Raw genomic sequence first — 19,537 nt, 5'->3', positions numbered from 1 at the left:
CTCATTCTACAGCGCTGCTATGGCACTATATAAAACAATAATAAACTTTATTTGTCTCAGTATGGCATAACTGATTTAACTCTGAGTGTCAGGGCATATTTCTCTCGTAAGACACCAGGACAAATATTCTTATTTTTGCTTCTGTTGACAACTGTAGCAACTAGACTTGGGCGCTGGCCAACTCTTCGTGTTAGTCTTCATGGGGGGGGGGTTATATTCCACGAATATTCGTTCCTGTGTTCGGTTCGGGTGAAAATTGGATTTTACAATCCCTAATCCCTGCATGGTAGCAGGGGTCAGGCTTTTTTTCCCAGCATGTCATCCATCGATCAGATGGCAGCATGCTGGTCCTTTTAGTATTTCCTTGGTTAGCAGTTATATTGACTAGACCACTACAGTCATATGTTTTTTTTTTCTTTTTAATTGTATTTAATCCCGGAAAAAATAGCTTCTCTCCTTCTCAGACAGAAATGTAAATGACACAAATGCAATTGCATTTTACACCATTCTTACACTATTTGAGCATGTATCCCACGGATCGCTCCACATGGGATCAGCTGCAATAAAGTGTGCCCATTTTCTGTGCAGGCCACTTGAGTTGATCCACACCAAACTCAAAAAATGCCTTTACAAACCTTGCTTTGTGCACAGGGACACATGCTGCAACAGGAAAGTTCCTTCCCCAAACTGGTACCAAAAAGTTGGTAGCATACAATTGTCTAAAACGTGCAGCCACGTGCTTTTTTTTTTTTTTTTTTTTTTTAGAACTCGGCCAGGCATATCCAGCTCTTGGCTGGCAGCATCACCCGATCTGCTGCTCCATTTGCCCCTCCAGCTAAATGTAGCATGCGGCCACACATATACATCCTTAAGCTTCACTTACGTCATCAGGCGCCATTAAAACCAGTCCAGCCCTGGCTGTTTCAATAATCTTACCCTTAAATGAAACTAAGGGGTCTAGCCCAAACCCTAAACAAAAGCTGTAGACCATCGTTCCTTCTCTGCTTCACTGTAGGCACTATGTCAAACCCAAACTGAGCAAAACATAGGGTGATTATCATACACAGGAGGGCACCCAAACAATGTCTCTTTTAGCGTAGGACCCAATATATTGAGAGCATCAAGTCATGCAACCAAGAAAGCCATGTTTACGTCTGAAATGGTTAGTAACTTGATAGTTTTGATGTTTGCTACAAACAGCGGCCTTCGCTTAGGTTAATCAGCAGAAACTTGCAAACCTCACATGTCCCTCTGAAGAAGAGACTTCTCAAAGCCTAAGTAACATTACTTTTTTCTATGTTGGCCCAATAAAATGTATATGAACGTCAATTAAAGATGCAAACCCAACACACATAGCCAATTTGATGTATACATCTTCTCAAAGCAACAACTTACTCCTTTAATACTGCCTGAGCAGACATCACATTCTGCAGTCTATTGACTTAAAGGATAGTTAGCAGAATTGTGATTTCAACTGCCTCACTTTATTATTCATTATAGCTGGGCCTGTATAATGGATAATCCAAAAACAATAGGTAAGAAGAATCTGAAGAACTATCAGGGATCTAATTATTATACAGGACCCGCTAAGTTCGTCCTGCATCCATAATGTTAATCTGTAACTGTTTAGTTTGTTGTAAATATTATAAAATGCAGTTTGATTTCTGATTGAAGAGCTTGTAGGGAAAAAAAGATCAGGGTACGAGTGTCAACTTTTCCATGGTTTCTTCTTTGTGAAACTACTCTCATATGGTACTAATCTGTTCTCTCTAGGTTTCTACTCTCTGCAATTTCAGTTTGGTGGGAGGGATGCTGTATTTCTTTTTTTTCTGACTGAGCTGGAGGTTAATCACTACCCTCAGTGGCTTCCAACCAAGTCTGGTTTTGATTAAGTTCACATGGCTGACATTGGAAATCCAGCGTAGATGTATATGAATTACACGCCACGAGCTAAAAACTGCATGAGAAAATATGCAACAGACTCTCCACCCCCACCCCAAATGAGACTATTACCATCTTTCTTTCTCCTCCCTTTTCCTGGTTCTCCCCCTCCCTAACTCTGGCCTCTGTTTCACAACAAAGTGGTTTGTCTTCAGATCCTGCAGCATACTTTGCATTCCCTGGCTAAGATTGAACATTTATTTATACAAATAAACCTCTTGCTCTTCCTGCTTTCCCCTCCCCATTATATCTGAGGGTTTTCAGGAGTAAATACACCTCACCCGCCTGTGTTCTAATCTGCAAGGTTTTCGAGGCGATCTAAAACAAAGAGATTATATTTTATGACAAACCACGCAACATAAAAAATGAAACGTTCTAGTTACAATAACTGCTTAGAAAAGGCATCGTACAAAATAGACATTCATTACAAAGCATCCAAAAAAAAAGGGTTTTGGATACTAGACTGCCCCTAGATAGACAGATACTGCAATACATAATATACTACAGTGCAATACTTTAGAAACACAGGGATTACCGATAAATGCTGTAACAATTAGCTGCTAAACGGTGACAAAATGAGTATGTAATATACTGTATAGTGCCTAATTGAGATCACAAACGCCTTAATAAAATATTGTTTAGTATTTAAAGCTGGATCGTATTACTGATTTTTTTTGCGCCTTTCTTAAAGCAGAATTTTAAAATGATTTAACATTTTGGCTATACCTATATAGTTCAACAATTGTACACAGCGACATGCACCTTTTTCTACTTCACTAATTTTTATATGCTGTTAATGAAGTATGAGAACACGGCGAGAAACCTTCATGCAGAACCTATATGATGGAACACCTATGAGTTAATATTTCCCTTGCAAACTCCCTAAGAGTTAACCATTATTGCTTAATACAGCGTGGGATCACTTTCAGACCAGCTATTACAGCTCAAATAATTCAAGCTGAGGCTTGAAAAACAGGGTACTATGACCGCACCCTTGCAGCAGGAAGAAGTGAAAAAGCTGCCTTGAAACAGAATAGTAAAAGTGAAATTAATACTTAACTTACGTTGACTTATTTCATTGATTTTCCTTATTAGCACCCTTGTTATGAATGCGCTAAAACGGAGTTGTTCTCATTGTCCTTTTCAAAGCCTTGCAATCTATATTTGATTGTAGTGCAACTTTAAGGGTTAAACCATATAAGAGAATGCGGATAGATGTAATAAACAGCTACAGTTTTCTTAACAATCTCATCATAACAGCAACATTCAAAATGCCTGTATTCATTTATATTGTGATAACGTGTCAACATTCCTTTAATCCACATTATACCGGACACATAAATGTAATGAAATCAATACAACGCATAAAATGTAGACTTTGCTAGTTAAGAACGTTTTATACTTAAACCACTGCAAACTAGATTCCACAGGTGAGTGTAGCCATCAACAAAACACTTTAGTAAAACTCACAGATTAAAAAGGTAGACATGTTCTGGCATTGAAGACCAGGTAAAACAAGCTCCCTCGCCCAATGCATTGTTATTCACTCCACCCACCATAATTGTTTCAGAGTTTGTGGAGAACAGCACCCCTGTAATATAAACCCTAAAGATGGAGCGAAACCAGCGCTAATTACCGTTATCAAAATGTGTCAGGCTATGAGGGTTCTTGCTAATTGAAAATGATTATCAAAATGTGGGAAAATAGTTATCTTTCTTTCATTAGTAAGCCCAAAATCAAGCTAGTTTTAATAAAAGCACACATTAGAAGGTTTTTGCTAAAATTTAGATGAAGGCAAGGGGACTTTTGATAATAAAGATTTTTATAATCTTTTCAAAAAGCCAGTTCATTTTGCTTTAAAATATATATTTAAAAATATCAGAGAGGAATGTCATAAATGTAACTAGAGAGCCAATCCTACATACCTTCAATTCCTACAGATCTAACAACCCTCAGGGCAAGTAGTATTCTCCAATACTAGAGGGTGGTGGGGGAGCAATGCATAGCCCTTCCCACTACCATTCCCTTAGGGGGTCAATTACCTTTTCACTGGTACGCCATCAAACAACACACCTTCTAACTGCCTCTGTTCAGACCGGACAGTCCTTCTATAGCAGCCTATTACTGTCACTCTGTTTCTTAACCTATTCATTTTTCTAAATGCCCTACCTAGTTACATACAAGGCTGTTTGCAACAAGGGGCAAATGTGTCAGCAGCCCTGGGTGCAGTGATCACATTCAGCCATTTTTACAGGATACACATACATTTCACATATTGCCAAATAACACATATTAAATATGTGTCCTGCAGTGAGTGAAATGTATAAACTCACATAAGTGATCCAGTTACTCAAAAAATAAGTTTAATGCCACCTTACATTAGAAGTTTCTTGGTGTACCAACTGCAAACATGTAGACATAAATCAAAACCCAAACTAAAACAGGCCAAACACTCCAGTGGTTTTCAGGTATGTGGAAGCAAAGGCAGTTACCAGAATGACAGGTTATTTGGAAAAAGTGAGAACGTATGAGGCTCTATCTACTTTCACTCTGTCCGGGAACAGAAGAATACATATCTCAGATGTGCTATCACAGTGCTGTGCTATCACAGAATATCAGTGTGTGCAGATCAAGAGGCTATAGATTGTACTAGAGGTGTGTGAACAAATCAGTGACATGAGCTTCAATAGCCAAGCCAAATTCTCCCATCATATATCTGCACATGATACAGGGTCATCTTTCACGCGGTGAAAAAGGGGCGCGCAAAAAGACACGGCCGCATGGGTGCCAACTGCGACTCTAGAGGGCCCGCATGACCCCTGTGACCACTTCCGCACAGGTTATCTCTGTGTTGCTCACACACTGAGCATCCTCCCTTTTACCATCCAGGGAAAGCAAGAACACAGAAGGGTCACATTACGTTATGTGACCACAAGCAAGCTGTTTGGGGGACAAAGATGGCTCAGGCAGGATGTTTGGGGGAGAAAGACATCAGAGAAAAGCCATTTAGGAACAAAGATGGTACAGACAAGCTTTTTATTTATTTGATCTATACCTTCATTGCTGAGATTACATGTGATTTTCAGTTGATCTATACCTGCAAGGTTGAGTTTGTGTGTCATTCTGTTGCTCTATACCTGCAATGTTATGTTTCCATGTGTTATTTATTAATACTTACAAATACAGAGTTTGTATGTCTTATTCAGTTGATCTATACGAACATGAGGGAGGAAAAGAGACATGTGGCACAGTGAAGGAAGGAACAAAATGACTCTGGGGGTGATGATGTAGGAGGGGCACCGTGGGGGTGGTCCACACACAGGGCACCTGAACACTTAAAGCTAGCCCTGATCACTACTCACACGTCCTTTTTGGATCACTCACTGGACCAGCACCATTCATTTGCTCTGTGAGGATGTCTGAGTGACGCTAGGGTCAGAAGGAGGGCTGACTCTGACAGTCCCCTTTTGATCTGCAGAGACAGTGTAGCAAGTACACAAAACAAAGTAAGAATTCAGCGCATGCCCAGTGAATATCGTTAAAAAAAAACACCATCTAAGGCATAAATATTGGGGATTCCATCACACTATATGGCCATTTATTGTTTAGCCTGCCACAATATCAAAGTACCCCAAGTTTTTTTTTTATTTTTTTGCATAAACCTGTGTTGTGTTTGCAATTGTTTGATATTCAGAGCAGATTATTTTTTTATCAACAGGTTAAACAATAAAGACTGTTTTTCAAATCCTTCTGTACTCATATTTACCAAGTGTGCCAATATTTGTGGAGGGCACTGTATGTATGTGTGTGGATATATACATACAGCTTGTATGGGCTGGGGCAGAATAAAAGTTAGAAAAAGGATGAAAAATGTAAAGGGTAGATTGAAGAAAAAAGAGAAACAATAGAAAAAAAGTGAGGAAAACATCAGCAAATGGTACGGCAAAATACATTTCCAAAGAGGGAGGAAAGAAGGACAGAATAGAACAGAAGGGGTAAGAAAACACAAGAGGCAGAATACACAGAAAAAAAGCAGGAAATCCAGATAAGGTTGCCCTTCCTGTATAATTGCTTCAGGGTACAAAGTTCATTAATACGGCATTGGCTATATGAATAACCATTTTAATGGCACTTTGGTGCCATTAAACCTGATGTCCTTAAAGCTTGGAATCTTATAAAGTAAGCAAAGCATAATTCCCTTTCAGTTTATGGTCCTCCTTTCTCTTGCTAATAATCACATTCCCTTCCCCCATTAGTTAATCTGCTCTATTTTATTTTTATGTTGGTAACAAGTTATATATATAGAATGCACAAAATAACATCCCCTCCCCTACAGTTTAGAAATCCACAGGAAACTCACAAATGTTTAATTTACAAGCCGAAAACATTGACAGGACCACCTTGTGAGTGCATAGACGGCTTTCGAAAACAGATTTCTGTAGTTTATATAGTTATATGACTTTTTTGTTCAAACATGACTTTTGAAACTGCTAAGCAGATCCCTTACAGGGGAACTTCTGGACTCCCAAAATATAAGAAAATCTATGTTTGTGTGGGATTACTGTACGTAGAGGATGTTCTGAACATAAATTTTTTTTTTGGCAGTGTCACATAATTTGCGCATGAGATTGTAGCACAGAGCCTACTCAACAATCCTAGGTAGTAGAGCAGAATGGTGGTAGTATTGAAAGTTGGAAAGACCCAAACTGCTTCATAGTTTCTGTTAAGTAAGAATTTGGTATAGCAGTTTACACCATCTAAATCCTCAAATATATTTTATCACCTGAGACATGAAAAATTACTGTGGCATGTGTACGGTCAGAGTTGCGTCAGCTTGCCTATACGCACACTCACACTCCTGTTCCTGGCCACCATGACAGCAGCGGAGAGATGCCGCCATGGCACCCGTCGTGGACCCTGACGTCGTCTGGGAAGTCTTGCACTAATTCAGTGACTAGATCTAGATCAACATGAAATGTCCTTATCATGTAGTGTGTCTTGAACATGCTGCACAAGTGTTGTGAGATCTTTTTTTCATGGGAAGTGACTTAATCAGGGTCATAAAAGTATTTGTGCACAATATATTTGCAGAATTCATTGGTAAATTCCTCGGTAAAATAAGTATTTGGTCACCTACAAACAAGCAAGAAATCTGGCTCTCACAGACCTGTAACATCTTCTTTAAGAGTCTCCTCTGTCCTCCACTCATTACCTGTATTAATGACACCTGTTTGAACTTGTTAACAGTATAAAAGACACCTGTCCACAACCTCAAACAGTCACACTCCAAACCCCACTATGGCCAAGACCAAAGAGCTGTCGAAGGACACCAGAAACAAAATTGTAGACCTGCACCAGGCTGGGAAGACTGAATCTGCAATAGGCAAGCAGCTTGGTGTGAAGAAATCAACTGTGGGAGCAATTATTCGAAAATGGAAGACATACAGGACCACTGATAATCTTCCTCGATCTGGGGCTCCACGCAAGATCTCACCCCGTGGTGTCAAAATGATCACAAGAAGGGTGAGCATCTTTGTAAGTGGGAGAACTTGCACAATTGGTGGCTGACTAAATACTTTTTTGCCCCACTGTAAGTACGAAAACGTAAACTACCCTTAATATAGTTGTATATCCATCACAGGGAGAGTTTTTGGAATGGGCAGATCCTCCATCACTAAAAGGTAGAGGATGAAGGTGTCATCTCTATGACAAGAGGTCTAATCTTATCACAGTAAACTAGATAAACAGAAGAAGGATTTATTTTGTTGCAATGTGTTACACAAAAACAATACTTGCATCTTAATCCTTAAGGAGACCATTTCCCTAATGAAAGGTTTATTGTGGACCGAATTCACCAAGAATAATGTAATGCGTCCATCTTCACTAAATCATTGAAATCCATCTGTTAAAAAAAAACAGATGTACGACTAGGGCTGCAACTAATGATTATTTTCATAACCGATTAGTTGGCCGATTATGTTTTTGATTATCAGCTAAAAACAACAATATGCAAATTTTTTGTTTATTTTTAATAAAATCTTCTCTGAACACCTTCCTATCATACATCATAGAAACCCCTAGCAGAAGTGCCGGCAGCAGCGGAGGTTGTCTACGCGTATCACGCGGACATCCACCGGCTGCCAGAGAGGAGGATCCAGGTCCCCTGCAGCGCTGCGGGGGATCTGGATCTTAGTGTTATATTCCGACCTCTATTTGAGGTCTGAAAAAACCCTCATCTTATATTCGGTAAAATCAATTCAACTAATTGAATTTATTGATTAGTTGTTGCAGCCCTATATACGACCATTCATATAGCTTTATGTTATAGATTCCCAGGGCACAGCAGCTGCATGCAGGCCTCACATCACTGAGTACAATGCCAAGTTTTGGATTTAGTGGTGTAAAGCACGCATCCACTGGACTTTGGAACAGTGGAAATATGTTCTGTAGTGTGATGAATCACGCTTCTGATTCTGAGTCTGGGCTTGGAGGGTTTGGAGGGTGCCAGAAGAACATTACCTGCCTGACTGCATAATGCCAACTGAAAAGTTTGGTGGAGGAGGAATAATGGTAAGTGGCTGTTTTTCAGGGGTTTTGCCCCATACTTCCAGTGAAGGGAAATATTAATGCTTCAGCGCACTAAGACATTTTGGACAATGCTATGTTTCCAACTTTGTGGGGGCAGTTTGGAGAAGACCCTTTTCTATTCCAACATGACTGTGCCCCAGCGAACAAATCAAGTTCCATAAAGACATGGTTGGATTAGTTTGGTGTGGAAGAACATTACTGGCCCGCACAGAGCCCTGACCTCAACCCAATTGAACACCTAAGGATGAATTGGAACAGAGATTGCGTGCCAGGCTTTCTTGTCCAACATCAGTGCCTGACCTCACAAATGCTTTACTGCGGTGCTCCTCCACCCTCTCCTCAAGGCATACCTAACAGTCCAGGATTTAGGTATTACTCAGGTGTGTCTAAGGTGTTTAAGGTGTTTGGTTTTTTTGCAACAACTTAGACATACCTCAGTAATACCTAAATCCTGGACTGGACCAGAGGTGTGCCTTGAGGAGAGGGTTGAGGAAAACTGCTTTACTTGACGAAAAGGAAAGAGAGATTTGTGGAAACCTTCCAAGAAAAAGTGAAAGTTGTTATAGCTGAAAAAGGGGGACCAACTACATATTAATGGCTATGTATTTAGAATGCAATGTCATAAAATTCCCTGTCCATATTGTGTGTATATACTGTATGTATATATAGCTCACATAATGGAAGTTGAGACTGGTGGTAGTCTGTGGCAGGGCCAGCATCATCTAACCATTATCCTGTCTTGACGTTGTTTCCCTCACCCACCCTTAAATAACATGAATCAGAAACAATAAGACAGAGGTAAGATAATAGGAAGAAAATTAACATACACAAAAAAATGTTGAGATACCGTTTCCCATTGGAATGCAAATAAGTTGGGTTTTAACAGGTGTATTGTTTTTTTTTTATCTGTGCTCACAGTTACATAAATTTAAGTGTATATAACGGTAAATTGAAGGGTCTGTGAAATTAAACTGAACTATGCATAGAACTATACAAGAATTGAAACCATTGGAGTACATTTACAAAAATAAAATGAATGTGCTAAAATTAAAAACTCTCTGAGGTATCACTACACAGAACATACTGTATATTAAGGGCTTACTTATTAAGGTAGGTGTCATGATTAACTCATGGGATATAGTGGATGGAAGGGTAATCCAGCAGAGGTAGCTAGTTTCTTGGTGTTAGCATTCAATGGGTTAATCTGATGTTGATTTAAATCAGTTTCTTTGTTCATGCCCTCTGTATCTATTCCTAGAGGACCCCTGTAGTGATTCATGGTCTAACTGATAAGGATTCTAAGCTATAGGAATTCCATTCCCAGATCAAAGATGAGAATCAATTCTTAAAAAAGGTGTCAGCAAACTGGTCATGTGGGCAGGGGGCTGTTTTCTTTGCAATAAAACTCCGATTTAGTTGCAATGCACCCACCTCAAAGGAGAACTCCAAGATTTACCGTATTTGCTCGATTATAAGACGAGGTTTTTTTCAGAGCAAATGCTCTGAAAAACACCCCTCGTCTTCTAATCGGGGTCGTCTTCTAATCAGACCTCAAATAGAGGTCTGATTAGGAGACTAAGATCCAGATCCCCCGCACCGCTGCAGGGGACCTGGATCCTCCTGTCTCACCCGACCCCCCCCCCATCATACACACTTACCGGTGCTTCCTGATGTGTTGCCGGGGCAGCGGGTTGACGTCTACGCGATCCGCGTAGACAACGTCCGCTGCAGCCGGAAGGAGGTGTGGCTAGCAGCGGGGGTTGTCTGCGTCCGTCGCATACACCTTCCCCGACTGTCAGAGATCAGACTTCCCCGCACCGGTGCCGCACCGGTGCGGGGAAGTCTGATCTCTGACAGCCGGGGAAAGTATACGCGACGGACGCATACAAACCCCCGCTGCTAGCCACACCTCCTTCCGGCTGCAGCAGAAGGCGACGTCAACCCGCTGCCCCGGCTGGAAGCACCGGTAAGAGAGGGGGGAGAGCGGGGGAAGGGGGGAGAGAGAGAGAGAGAGTGTGTGTGTGTGTGTGTGTGTTAGTTAGTTAAATGGGGGTATAGGGTGTGTGTGTGTGTGTGTTAAATGGGCATAGGCCATTTCTGGAGTGGCGTTAAGGGGGCATTTAATAGAGCACTCTGCCTCCTGAAATGCCTTATACCTCCCTATATGCCACTCTGCCCCATAATATGTCTTTTAACCCCCTAATTGGCAGAGTGGCATATAGGGGTATAAGGCATTTCTGGAGGCAGAGTGCTCTATACAATGCCTTTTAACTCCCTTAATGCCACTCTGCCTCCTGAAATGCCTTATACCTCCCTATATGCCACTCTGCCCCATAATATGCATTTTAACCCCCTAAATGCCAGAATGGGATATAGGGGTATAAGGCATTTCTGGAGGCAGAGTGGAACATAGGGGGGTCAAAAGGCATACCATGGGGCACAGTGGCATATAGAGGGTTAAAAGGCATATCATGGGCCACAGTGCCATATTGGAGTGGCAAGCCTGGGGGCAGATGTGCGTAACTGGGGGACAGGTTGGAAAATACAAGAAATAAAAACAAAAAAAATCTTTTTCTCAATCATAGCTTTTATTAAAAAAAATAGTTTACATGAATTAACATTTACTGGTAAAACTTTTTTCCTTTGGGGTCGTCTTATATTCAGGCTTTTTCTTTTTTTCCTCAGTTAATATTCAGATTTTGGGGGGTCGTCTTATAATCAGGGTCGTCTTATAATCGAGCAAATACGGTACTCTCTTTGGAATAACATCGAAAGGAACGATCTGGACTTAAGGAGTTTCCACAGGCCTGCTTATGGAAGAAACTTATGAGTGAGGGTCCTGTGGTTAAGTCCCATTGTTTTTAAGAACTGTTTGCCCGTTTACTTTTTTTTTTTGTGTGTCTTGTTTTTCTAATTGTGGCACTCGGCATTTGTCTTTTTTATTATTAAAATATTAATAAACCAAATCTGTCTATGGCTCTAGTATTGGTATCCAATAACACATTACCAAATTGTTATTTACCAATTTCTAAAGGATATATATATAGTTTGCCCAGGGTGGGTTGATATAGATATATTGATATAGAGAGAGATATATATCTCACAAATCCAGTAACAAAATTGCGAGTGCTGGCAGACTACCTGGGGGGATACAGGCAGGATTTGGGGGTTAATTTGGTATAACGTATCCCCTGTTAAGATTTGAAGTTAGTAAATCCAGAGGCCTGGTGCTATTAACCCCTTTATGCTCACACGCTCCACGCCTTCGCAAGTAGTCCTGACCATGACAGCAGGGATAAACAGGTTTGAAATTTCATTTCAACTGCTAAATCTCATCTATGTACAGTATAGAAAGGCAAAGCCTGCCCAAAAGCACCTCCCAGTCATGTTTGTCACCACCAATGCGGCTTATCCAGTGGTTTAGTGTGTGGACACCTGATAGGTGTATGCAGCCACATGCTAAAAAAGTGCATGCAACCACTATACCTGGGATCTCTCCAGGTTTCATATGTAGCCTTCAGGAGAAGACTTGCTTTCCTGGGTCTCCGGCTCAGTTTCTGCTTTCCCTAGACAGGGGAACGGTTTTAGGCCATGCCAACTACCTGACCAATGTTCTTCATACTCTTTGCTCAATTTCCCTCTGCACCCAGTCTAGTTCCATCCCTCTAAATGTTGTCTGGGGCTAGCCCTGCCTTTACATGTTGTTAGCCCTTTCCCTATGCATGACTAGCTCTATCCATATGCAAAGCCACTCCTCCAGAAGTTCCCAGGTATGGCAACTGCTTGTACCCAGCAGACAGCCACATACTTCAGGGCTGATTTTTCTGGTGGACATTTCACCAAACATAGCCATCAATGACTTCCATACCCATTGACACCCCCCTGTATCACTGGCCTACTGCAGCATAGTTAAATGTATGAAATGAGAAATCCTCCCACAGAGCCGGCCTTAGGCGTTGTGGTGCCCTGTGCGGACTACTCCTCTGTTGCCCCCCTCACTACCCCCCCTCTCTGCCCCTTCAAACTACCCCTCCCCTCTGCCCCTTCAAACTACCCCCCTCTGCCCCTTCAAACTACACCCCCCTCTGCCCCTTCAAACTTCACCCCCCCTGCCCCTTCAAACTACACCCCCCCTCTGCCCCTTCAAACTACACCCCCCCTATGCCCCTTCAAACTACACCCCCCCCTATGCCCCTTCAAACTACACCCCCACCCACCACTTACCTTATTGCCGGAGTCCTGCGGTGAGAGCGGTTGGCATCCGTCTTCTCGCTCTGCCGGCATTTCATGTTGAGCGCCGGAATAGTCCAGCGCTCAACATGAGAAGCCGGCACCGCGACGAGTAAGGGGCGCCGAGCGGTTGCGGAGAACTTCACGAGCAACCGCTCAGCGCCCCTGCCCGGGACTTAGATTAAAGCATCGGGGTTTTTTTGTTTGTTTTTTTTAAAACTTTATTTAACATGAATGATGTTAAATAAAGTTTAAAAAAACAAACAAACAATGTTTTAAGTTAAGTCCCGGGCAGGCACCCCTGCTACCATGGCGCCCTGTGCGGTCTCACAGGTCGCACACCCCTAAGGCCGGCCCTGTCCTCCCATATTAACTAAAGGTTACACTGAATGGAGTTGTGTTTGTTACTAACTCTGAAACTATGCATTGTGCTGGGCCAGCCCTTTGTGCTTGAAAATCTCACTGCCATAGGCAATTCATGATGCATAACTGAAGTTATCTTATGGTAATAGACATGTGTAAACGCCCATAAAAGCACCTAAACTATGTAGAAGTTGATATCTTTTGTTTGGATTGTTTATTATTATTATATCCTACTGATGTCTGGTCCAACAACCTATCAATCAAAGAAAACAGAATCGGATTTAAAGTGGTGTGGGTGAAGTATACTGGTTTCTCCTCTTATCTATGGGAGAGTCTGTCGCGCCCTCAAAACGGAAGGCAGATTACACAGTTTTTTTTTACCTGGTTATATTTTCCATGATTAAATTTCCCCCACTGCCTTCCAATCATTCATTGTTTAAGACACAAGGCAAGCGGCTGATGAACGGCAGGTGTACAGTGCAGACAGCAGCCAAGTAGAACCATCATGCATTATTACTGAGCTTTCAGTAACTCATCACCTGTCAGGTTACAGATACCTCTCCCTGAAACTGGAACCTGTCAGCTTCAGTGGGAATACATACTTCCTTTGTCCCCATTTATATAAGACTCCATTGGGTAGGCTATTAGCTCACACAATGAGCTCTCACAAGGTCTAGCATTCAAAACAAGACATAAGTATTACTTTTATTAGTAGCATCTTAATGACGCGGTTCCACTTATTGTGCAGTAGAAATATAGTTCCTTATTAATTCCTGCTTATTTCGTTGCGCAAACCTTTTCCTCATATATTTTTCAAGCTATGCTTAATTGTCCTCTAAAAACCAAAACGGGCACGGATAAATTGTTGTTGTAGAAACTCGAACACTTTTATGCGAGCAAATTAAATAATTAAATGAAATGTCTGCTAAAGTTTACAGATCTTTTAAATATAGATTTTACCATGTCAAGGATATTACTGGCCATAAAAAGTATGCAACTGCTTTTTATCTGAGTACTTTTTTGTGTTAGAGCTAGTTCTTTATATGTGCACAAGGGTACATTGACGATCTGGAGAGGGCTTGCAAGGGGGGCAACTGAAGATTATGGGCCACTACCTGAAGCTTTTTTGGGTTTCACTTGCATTTACATATATATAGCCACTCCTGTCATAAGTAACAATGATCATGCATTTAACCCTTCTTTACACAGTATGTTTTCAGAGTACCAAGCATCCATATTATTCTGGCTCTTCTGTGGGTCGATTACCTCATAAAGGCAGAAATAGGGTCTTATTTTTATTTTTTTCAATACTGAAGATACTGCCCAATTAACAGTGTGCTCTTCTCTCCAAAAGAAGCCTTCATATTTAACTGTAAACAAGGGTCTTTCCTCATATAAAAAGTATTTTGTATAATGTGCAACACTTCCAAAAGTGGTAAGATGGCTGCCAATCATGTCAGAAAAGTTTTAGCATAGGACACCCCAAAGTGCCACTGCATCTTGGTCCTTTTTCCAACCACATACAACATACATGTTTATAGGGAATGTCTATGTCACATCATGTAGCATAACTAAATTTTTTTATTAAAACTACCTAAAGCTTTTGCCTTTTATGTTACTGTTGGTGTTATATATGGAGATATTTAGTTGAACCATTTTCCTCAGGGAAACTGAAATATCAAGAGAGAACTTAGTGGGGGGAAAATCTTGCTTGATATTGAGAAAGAGAAGTTACACTAGCTGTTTCCATATAGAAAGTGGGTTTCTGATACACATGTATTGCTTATTTTAAACACCATTAAATAGGATTATATGATGCACCTGACAGGTAAAATGTAGGATTTGGCAAAGCAACAGGTGCACTTTAAATATAAAGGGCAGCTGTGTATTTTTTTTTTAAAAAAATGTTTAAATAAGAAGGTATAGGCAGTGGTCAGGTGACGGTACTAAAAAGGCTTACAGGCATTTATATTTTATTTTCATGTTCATAAACACATGCAGATACCGAGGGCCTCCTTTAACCCCTTCAGCACCGGGACGTACCTGGTACTTCCTGGTTACTGGTCACCGGTAGACCGGGACGTACCAGGTACGTCTCCTCCAAAAAACGCCCCCACATCACCACGATCGCGGTGATCGTGGAGGCGCTGCTGCTACTGTCTGCCCAGGACTCCTGGGCAGACAGCACAGCCTGTCTAAGCCCGCCCCCATGCCTACGATCACTCCCACGGAGTGATTTTGTAGGCAGAAACAGCGATTGCAGAAAGATCTGCAATCGCGGTTTCAGCTGCCACAGGCAGCTTCAGGGAAGGGGTGGGGGTGTTGAATGGGTCCCCACACAAGTGTGGGGACCTGACCCAACACCCCCCTGCTGCCTGATCGCTCCATGAGAGCGTCAGTGCAGCGTTAACCCCTTCAATGCCGCAATCGCGGCATTGAAGGGGTTAATTCCCGTTTTGTAGGGGGCTCTGCTGCTGGTGGTCTGCCTGGAAACCCAGGCAGACCAGCAACAGCAAAAACGAGCCCCCAGAAGTCCTCTGATCAGTCCTGTAGGACTGATCAGAGAGACTCCTCCCCTACAATCTCCAGTCTGTTGGAGATTGTGTCCCAGCTGCCAGAGGCAGCTTCAGGGACAGGGAGACAGGATTCTTTGGTCTCCACATGAGTGTGGAGACCAGCCCCCCTACCCTCCTCTTCCTCAATTAACCCCTTCAATGCTGCGATTGTGTATGACCCCCATCGCAGCATTGCAAGGGTTAATATTAGTCCCCACAAGCTTGTGGGGACTAAATACCAGTCAATGCTGTGCTTCAATGGAGCATCAGCATTGAAAGAGTTAAAAAAAAAAATGTAAAAAATAATAATAAAAAAAATTTAAAAAAAAAATTAATTTAAAAAAATTAATAAAATAATAATAATAATAAAAAAAATAACAGCACTGACCTGAAAGTCCAGGGTGCTTCCAGGTCAAATGCTGGGCTGATCAGATCGCTCCTGGCCAATAGGAGTGATCGGATCATTATGGCAGCCCACGGATGACCCTGCTCTACAAAGAGAGAGGGGTCATCTAGGGTAATTATGAAAAAACAAATTATTAATAAATGAAAAAATCATAATTATTACCTGATCACTTGTCGGTGACATTTTAAGTCGCTGATTATTGATCGGTCTCCCTGATTGATGTCAGCGGCCTAAACCTGTCACTTACAAGTAATCTGATAAAAAATATTTAAAAAAATGTAAATGCACATGTTCCAGTTTTGCCCTCATAGCTTCCTCAAATAATGCATGAACCATGCATGTGAGGCCTTGTTGGACTCATGGGATGTTGGTGAACAAAATGTGGTGCTTTCTTCCACTGTTGCACTTATGGTGTGCAAGAAATTCAGTGCAACATTGAAATGTATGCGTTAAAAACGCAATAAAATAATTTCCCTGTGAAGTTTGGCAGACATCAGTGAAGAAATGGCTAACTGAAAACTGTCAAAACTACCCTAGTTGAACACCTTGACTTGTCTACTGTTCATAAATGTATACTTTTATGGGGTAATTTACATTGGGGGGCTTCCAAAATCTCCCAAATGGGATATGGGCCCAGGAAACCAATTTCTGAAAATTCCAAATGTGAAAACGAAAATGCGCATGTTCCAGTTTTGCCCTCATAGCTTCCTCAAAAATTGCATGAACCATGCATGTGAGGCCTTGTTGGAACCGGGGGATGTTGGTGAACACAATTTGGTGTTTTTTTCTGCAGTTGCACATATTCTATACAAAATATAATATAAAATCTAAAGCAACATTGCAACATATGCAAAAAAAAAAAAAAATATAAAAATACCTCAAAATTTGGCAGCAATTGGCGATAAAATCCCTGTTTGAAAAGTGTCAAAATGACCCTAGTTGTACACCTTGACTTATCTACTGTTCATAAACATATAATTTTGGGGGGATAATCAGTATCTGTGACAACTATTGCAGTTATTAGACTACCATGCCAAATTTGAAAAAAATTACATTTCAAAAACGTAATGCATGCCTTGCAATATTTTCCCCTATACTGGTCAAAATAGATAAAAATCCTGGCCATGTTGGGTGGTTTCCAAATCAGGACAACTTAATGAATATATTTGGGATAATTTTTTCCCATTGGTTCAATGTGTGTACAATTTGTATGTATACAAAACTGTAAAAAAATGCATTTTTTTCATTTTTTCCCCACTTTTTCCAGTTTATTTCAAATAAAACAATGTACTACCCAGCTTAATATGGTTTCAAATGAAAGCCCTACTTGTGCTGAAAAAAACAATATATGATTTGTGTGGGTGCACCACTTGATAAGAGAAAAATTACAGTTGAAGAAAGACATTGCAAAAACACAAAAACGGCTCCGGTCCTTTAGCGACACCCTAGCTTAAAAATCCCGGTCCTGAAGGGGTTAAGCAAGGACAAAGCAGAGCAAACCCCCCCCCCCTAGTTCCCACACTTAGAAGGACACTACAGTGTTTTCCTCATGGTCTCTGCAGGTCTGTGTAAAACAAAGTGGTTGGAGTTTGGTACACAAGAATAAGAGATTAGCTCAAGGTCATTACACAAGCCAGGATTCAGTACACAGGAATAGGAAACCAAACAACTGTTTTGTTTTTTTGCCACTGATCCTCTAGAATCTTCTCCATGACTGACGCTCACAGGAAAACGCTGGCGCCTTTTGGCTCAGAGGGCAGGTACAGCTGAGTGGCTCTCACGCTCTACACTAAAACATATGCACTCCATCACATCTCACTCAATCACACCTCACACTCTCACACCACATTCTCTCACACCTGACTCTCATAGCTCACACCCTTACCTTGTGTTGACCGTTTCCTTACAGTGAGTGAGCGTGTCCCACTGCACTCCTGTCTCCGTGAGTGGCCCAGCCATTGTGTACATCGATGGTTTAATTCCATGGTGGGCCTGATTTTTTAAGATCTCCCTAACAACATGGTCCTCCTAAACAAATGATCAGCGATATTAAACTACTCGAGGGATGACAAATAAATGTTGACAGTAAGTAAACAGCTGTATATTAACTCTTATATGCCTGGGTAAAAGCAGGCATATCACCTAGATAGATCACGTAAAAGGGCGTTCTGGCCCTTTGAATTATAAGCAGAGGGACTGCTGCCCTAGGTCGACTAGGCACAGCTAGTGGCAACACAAAAAAGGACAGGATCTGCCCAACAAGTGGCCGTAAACTTAAGTTAATGGTGCAATAGTGAACCAGTTCCCCGGACATTTGCTCAGTTTTCCAGATGGCTGCTCTGGGCCTGTTGCTGTGCAACCCCTTGGTTAAAATTATTTTAGGGGGAGTGTGGCTGGGTTGTAAGGTCTTTTCTGTTTGTATTCAAACTGTTAATGGTTTAAGGTCAACATCTTTTACACACTTTTGGCAGCATTAAAAATAATTCTTTACAATGGAGGTTGCATTTTACTGTTTCTTAACATGGCAGGCTATATTACGCAAATGCTAGGAAAATGTGACATAATACATAACTGTTTAAAGAGTTGGGTTTTTTTAACAAAATTGCAACATCCAGTTGCAAGTCAAAGTAGAAGTCAAAGTAGAAAGTCAAGTTTTTAATTCCTGCTTCTGTGTCAATCTTATAATTGCTTAATTCTGCTACTAGACAACATATTTACAAGATTTTAAAAAGCATTGTACATTAAGAGAGCTAAAAAGGCTTCTAACTAACTCATACTGCTATTAGAACATACATATGCAGGATACATGTCAAATATAAACTGTGTATGAGGAAATGTAGAGAATAAATAAACATTTAAGATGGTATGCTACTGGATGTAATATCACTCCTGAAAGGCAACATGTATAACATAAATGAAAGATCAGGGGCATGTTAGATTCATTTAATGAACACAGAGGTTAAAGTAAAGTACAAGAGGAAGAAATATTTCAGATTAAGAAAAATGTTAGGAGAACGGGTCATAGTCCAAAATTAGGCCTTCAGGTGTTTAGATGAAACATACATCACTGAAAGGGGGTGGTTAAGTGGAACAAACTTTCAGTAAAAGTTGTAAACATTGAAGGGGCCAGCATGGATCAGTAAAGCAAACTGTCAGTATAACCACAAACCAGAATGTCTGTAGTATCCACTAATATGATTTCCGAATGCTATTCACTTTTTAATGAGCGAAACCTCTAGGTGCTTCTTACATCATTTTTGAATTATCCATTAAGTTATCTCTGCCATAAAGCATAATAGGACCCCGAAGGCAATGCTGTTGCAAGGGGGCTCCCTGCAAGACTAATATGTAAATTAATTGTGTTGTGAATGTCTGTGGGTGAATAAAAAAGAAAAAAAAATATGGGCATTACTTTGTAATTTCTTTGTTTTAGAAAGAATAGCAAATTTTAGCC

This window comes from Spea bombifrons, chromosome 1 (assembly GCF_027358695.1).
Source record: "Spea bombifrons isolate aSpeBom1 chromosome 1, aSpeBom1.2.pri, whole genome shotgun sequence".
NCBI lineage: Eukaryota > Metazoa > Chordata > Amphibia > Anura > Pelobatidae > Spea > Spea bombifrons.
Note: the sequence above shows the minus strand (reverse complement) of the source record.